This window comes from Pinus tabuliformis, chromosome 2_2 (assembly GCF_031772625.1).
Source record: "Pinus tabuliformis cultivar Carrire ecotype Pingquan chromosome 2_2, CPIR1, whole genome shotgun sequence".
Lineage (NCBI taxonomy): Eukaryota > Viridiplantae > Streptophyta > Pinopsida > Pinales > Pinaceae > Pinus > Pinus tabuliformis.
In genome coordinates this window covers 909,250,055-909,256,054 of record NC_142300.1, presented here as the reverse complement: position 1 = coordinate 909,256,054, position 6,000 = coordinate 909,250,055, and positions in this window count along the sequence as shown.

The following is a 6,000-nucleotide window of genomic DNA, read 5'->3' as shown; positions in this document are numbered from 1 at the left end:
TTAAGAGATGTTTTTATTGTGGGAAACCTGGTCATCAAATTAAAGAATGCTATAAGAGGCAGGAGGATGAAAGAAAAGGCAAACAGAGGAAACATCAAGGTTGTTTTGCTGGAGAAGAGGAGGACCACAGCCATGATCTTCGACTATTCACAATCGATTGTGCTCTTTCTGCATCAAAAGGGGATGAGGACGACATATGGTATGTCGACTCTGGCGCATCCTCACACATGACCGGTAAGAAAGACTGTTTTGAATTTCTTGAAGAATCTGCATGTGGATCAAAAATTTATCTAGGAGATGACAGTGGGTATGAGATCAAAGGATGTGGAGATATTCCTGTGAAGCTACCTAGTGGCGACATTAAACATCTTAAAAATGTATTATATGTTCCAGGAATTAAGAAAAACTTGATCTCTGTCTCAATGATTACAGACCAGGACATGCAGGTGCAATTCTTTAAGAATGGTTGTGTCATTAAGGATAGCCAGATGGAAACAGTTGCAACAGGAGTGCGTGTGGGGAATTTGTACAGATTGGATGCAAAGAGTATGCCACGACAAGCAATGGTTGCAGCTGGATCAACAGTCGAAAATCTCTGGCATCAGAGATTTGGACATCTCAATTTGCAAGACCTCATCTTACTTCAGAAGAAAGGTATGGTCAATGGACTCCCTGTTTTTCATAATGTCAAGCTGGAGTGTGATGGATGTGCACTAGGGAAAATGCAGAGAGAAGAGTTCCCTTTGCATGTCAACAGAAAGGAAAGAGACATCCTAGAACTAGTGCATACAGATATCTGTAGACCTATGCAAACTAGGTCCTTAGGAGGTGCATATTATTTTCTGCTGTTTACAGATGACTACACTAGGTTTTCATGGGTGTATTTTTTAAGTAAAAAGAGTCAAGCCTTTCGGTACTTTAAAGAGTTCAAATCCATGATAGAGAACCAAACGGGAAAGAGGATAAAGATTCTCCGCTCGGACCAAGGGGGAGAATACAGGTTAGGAGAGTTCCTGAACTTCTGCAAGCAGCATGGGATTATGCAGCAATTCACAGTGCCACACACTCCATAACAGAATGGACTAGTAGAACGCAAGAACAGAACTCTTGTGGAGTGCGCCAGAAGTATGCTTCAAGGTAAAGGTATATCAAATGGTCTTTGGGCAGAAGCCATTAATACTACTGTTTATTTAAAGAATAGGAGTCCTAATAAATGTCTAGGCTTCAAAACCCCCTTTGAAGCATTGTTTGGACTCAAACCAGCAGTCAGTCATCTAAGAATATTTGGATCTAAAGCTTATGCTCATATACCAAAAGCAGATAGAAAGAAGTTAGACCCCAAAGCCTTGAAATGTATATTTGTAGGATATGGCATAGAGTATAAGGCATACAAGTTATATAATCTTGTGACTCATAAAGTTTTTGCAAGCAGAGATGTTGTTTTTCATGAACAGACTGAAGATGGAAAGGAAGACTCTAGCAATGACAACCACATTCCATTGCTGATAGAGATGAACAGTGACGAAGATGAAGAGCAGGAGCAGGAGTAGAAACAGGAAGAAGTAGCTGCAGATAGTGTGATAAATGATGATGCAGGCTCGGAAAGTGCTGAAACAGATAGAGTTGAGGTAAGTCCTCTACCTAGAAGATCAGGTAGGAAGACTAGACTATCTGAAAGATTGAAAGGCTATGCTTTAATGTCCAAAATTTTAAACATTGTAGAACCTTCAAATTATGAAGAAGCAAGTAAATCAGATGAATGGAGGGCTGCAATGCATGAGGAAATTGAATCAATATACAGAAATCATACTTGGGATTTAGTTGAGTTGCCTGAAGGAAAAACCCCTATAGGTTGTAAGTGGCTGTATAAACTTAAGATAAATGCAGATGGGAGTGTAGAAAAATTCAAAGCTAGACTGGTAGCAAAGGGTTATTCACAGCAAGAAGGCATAGATTTCGATGACACCTTTGCCCCTTTAGCTAAACTAAATACAATCAGAATGCTAATCTCTTTAGCAACAAAACATAAATGGAAGCTACACCAGCTAGATGTTAAGTATGCATTTCTAAATGGAGAATTAAAGGAAGAAATTTATTTAGTACAGCCTCCTGGTTTTGTGAAAAAGGGGCAGGAGCATTTAGTGTGTAAATTGCATAAGGCACTTTATGGTTTGAAACAAGCACCCAGGTCATGGTATGAGAAAATTGATTCATTTTTTATACAGCATGGTTTTCATAGGAGCCTCAACGACCCAAACCTGTATACCAAGATAAATAAATAGAGGCAAATCATTTTGATTTCTTTGTATGTGGATGACATGATTATAACAGGAAATGCAAATAATTTGATCAAATAAATCAAGCAGCAAATGTCACAGGTATTTGAAATGAAAAACCTTGGAGATCTTCATTACTGCCTAGGTTTGGAGGTGTGGAAAGATTCTGGTCAAACTTTTCTAACTCAAGGAAAGTATGCCAAAACCTTGTTAGAAAGATTCAGAATGGAACAGTGTGAAACAACAGCGACACCATTGCAGCAGAATCTCAAGTTAAGCAGTGATGATGGCACAAAACAGGTGGATTCCACTCTGCATAGACAGCTAGTGGGAAGTTTGATATATCTCACGACAACTAGACCTGATCTGGCATATTCTGTTAGTGTGCTGAGCCAGTTTATGTCCAGACCACTTGAAAGTCACTGGATTGCAGCAAAATGTGTGTTGAGGTACCTTAGTGGTACTTGTAATTATGGTATTTTATACACTAACATTTCTGATGTTACTTTAGCAGGTTATTCAGATTCTGATGGGGCAGGTAACCTGGATGATCGAAGGTCAATCACAGGTTACGCATTTAGTATTGGATCCGGGGTTATCTCGTGGAGTAGCAAAAGGTAAAGTATTGTAGCATTATCATCATGTGAAGCTGAGTACCAGGCGTTGTGTACAGCAACATGCGAAGCCATCTGGTTGAGGAGATTGCTTAGCGATGCAGGAGAAAGTCATAAAGAAGAAACCAGCATCAAAACTGACAACCAGAGCACAATAAAGCTTGCATACAATCGAGTTTTCCATAAAAATACTAAACATATTGACACTCAGTTTCATTTTGTTCGAGAAAAGATACAGTCAAAAGAAATATGTGTGGAGTATTGTAAGACTTGTGATAATTTAGCTGATATTTTTACTAAGCCTCTAGGGCAAGTAAAGTTTGAGTTATTTAGAGGGATGTTAGGAGTGCAAAATAACCATTTCTCCATTAAGGGGGGGAGTTAAAAATAATGGAGAAATGGTTATATGGTTGTAACATATCTCCTTAGTTTAGGATTAGTTCCTAGAGTTTAGGAGGTTGTTTACAACTACCTATTTTTCAGTGATGTATTTAATATTGTAATATTCATTTGATGTAATGTAGAGTGAACGAGAGTGAGAGTCTCCTCTTTGTTTGAGTGCAGTCTCCCAGGTGCCATACACATTTGTGAGCTCCAACTCCTTCATTTAATTCAAAGTTTGATTTTTATCTCTTCAATGCATAAATCCTCTGCAAGTTGTTCAGAATACACTGAATTATATTTAGATAACCACCCATCTTTATTTATCTCTTTATTATTCTATTTAGTTATGTTATTTTTCTTATGTGGTTCATTCATTAATCTGGTAAACTACATCCACTAACATGTACCTGCTATTTGGAAAAGTCAAGGTAAATAATGACGTCACACGACACAGTGGTGGATTTCTTGTCATCTGGATTTCCAGCCTAGTCAAAATCAGAATGTCCTGTCAATTCAACATTACAAGCATTAGTATATTCAATACCAAAATTGATAGTTCCCTTTAAATATCGAATGACCTTTTTTGCAGCTATCCAATAGCTTTCATGAGGCTTAGCCATGAATTGGCTAGGTATGCTTACTGCATAAGCAATGTCTGGTCTGGTGGTAGTGAGATAATTCAGACTGCCCACTAATTGTCGATACAGTGTTCCATTCACCTCTTTCATTCCATCATCACTTCTTAATTTGATATTTTGTTCGAATGGAGTGCTTATTGTTTTACATCCATTCATATGAAATCTCTTTAGTACTTCATTTGTATATTTGCTTTGTGTGATTAAGGTTATTCCATCATTTCTCCATACTTCAAGACCTAGACAATAATGCATCTCACCAAGATCCTTCATCTCAAATTCCTATGATAAGTTTATTTTTATATCTGTAATCAATTTATGAGCACTCCCTGTTATTATTAGATCATCAACATATATAGAAAGTAATACTATATCCCCATTTCTGTCTGTCTTAACATACAAATTAGGATCATTTTTACTCTTTTTAAATCCTTGCTGAAAGAAGAATTTGTCGATTTTCTCATACCAATATGTGGAGGCTTGTTTTAGTCCATATAATGCCTTCTTTAACTTGCATACAAGATGTTCTTGACCCTTCTTTACAAATCCTTCTGGTTGAACAAGATAAATTTCTTCTTTTAAGTCACCATTTAGAAACGCTGACTGTAGCTTCCAATCATATTTAGTTGCCAATGCTATCATTATTCTGATTGTATTCATTTTTGCAACCGGAGCAAAAGTATCTTCATAATTTATTCCTTCTTTTTGTGAATAACCTTTTGCAACCAATCTTGCCTTATACTTGTCTATGCTACCATCTGCATTACATTTTGTCTTGTACAACCATTTTGATCCTATAGGGACTTTATTTTTAGGTAGTTCTGTTAATTCCCAAGTTTCATTTTTCATTATAGAGTCATATTCTTCTTTCATAGCTTCCATCCATTCTTTATGATTTTTGGCTTGTTCATAATTTAAGGGCTCAAAAACAGTCATTACTTGAGACATTAAAGCATAATCTTTATACCTGATGGGGGCTTGAATTTGTCATGTTGACCTTCTTAGAGGTTCATTACTTTGTGGAGTACATTCTCCTTTTCTTCTCTGTGGAGTGCCTTCATCACTTCTTTGTGGACTTTCATTCCTTGATGTGTCTTTTGGAATGTCCATGTGTTATAGTTCTTGAGTTGATTCCACAACTTCTTCTTCTTCCTTAAAGCTTTCATAAGAAGACTGCCATGTATTATGTTCATCTTCTTTTATTTGTTTATTTACATGCTCATGAAATATAACATCTCTACTTGAAAAGACCTTCTGAATACTTGGATCATACATTTTATATGCTTTTTGATCAGTGCAATATCCAATTAAAATACATTTGATGGCTTTGGCATCTAACTTTCTCCTATCCTCTTTAGGAATATGAGCAAAGGCCTTGCATCCAAATATCCTTAAATGACTAACTTTAGGTTTAAAACCATAAAATGCTTCAAATGGTGTTTTGTGCTCAAGATGCTTAGTAGGGCTTCTATTTTTAAGGTATACAGTTGTATTAATGGCTTCAGCCCAAAAACTACTAGAAAGTCCTTTACTTTTTAACATACTTCGAGCACATTCAACTAATGTTCTATTCTTTCTTTCAGCTACACCATTTTGTTGAGGTGTATGTGGCATTGTAAATTGTTTCATAATTCCATTTTGTTTGCAATATTTGATAAAAGCTCCTGAAGTGTATTCACCACCTTTATCTGACCGAAGAATTTTAATGTTCTTTCCTATTTGCTTTTCAACCATACTCTTGAATTCCTTAAAGTGTTCAAACACGTCACTTTTGTTTCTTATAAAGTATACCCTGGTGTATCTAGTGCTATCATCAATAAATATAAGAAAGTAATATGCTCCACCAAGTGACTTAGTCTGCATTGGACTACATACATTAGTATGCACTAGTTCAAGTATTTCACGTTTTCTTCTATTTTCGTGCACAGGAAATTCTTCCCTATGTTGTTTTCCTAGTGCACAACCTTCACATTCAAAGTGTTCACCCTTTATAATTGGAAGACCTTATACCATCAATTTATTTTGTAATAACATTAGGTCATTATGATTTAGGTGTCCATACCTTTGATGCCAAAGCTCTATAGTTGACAT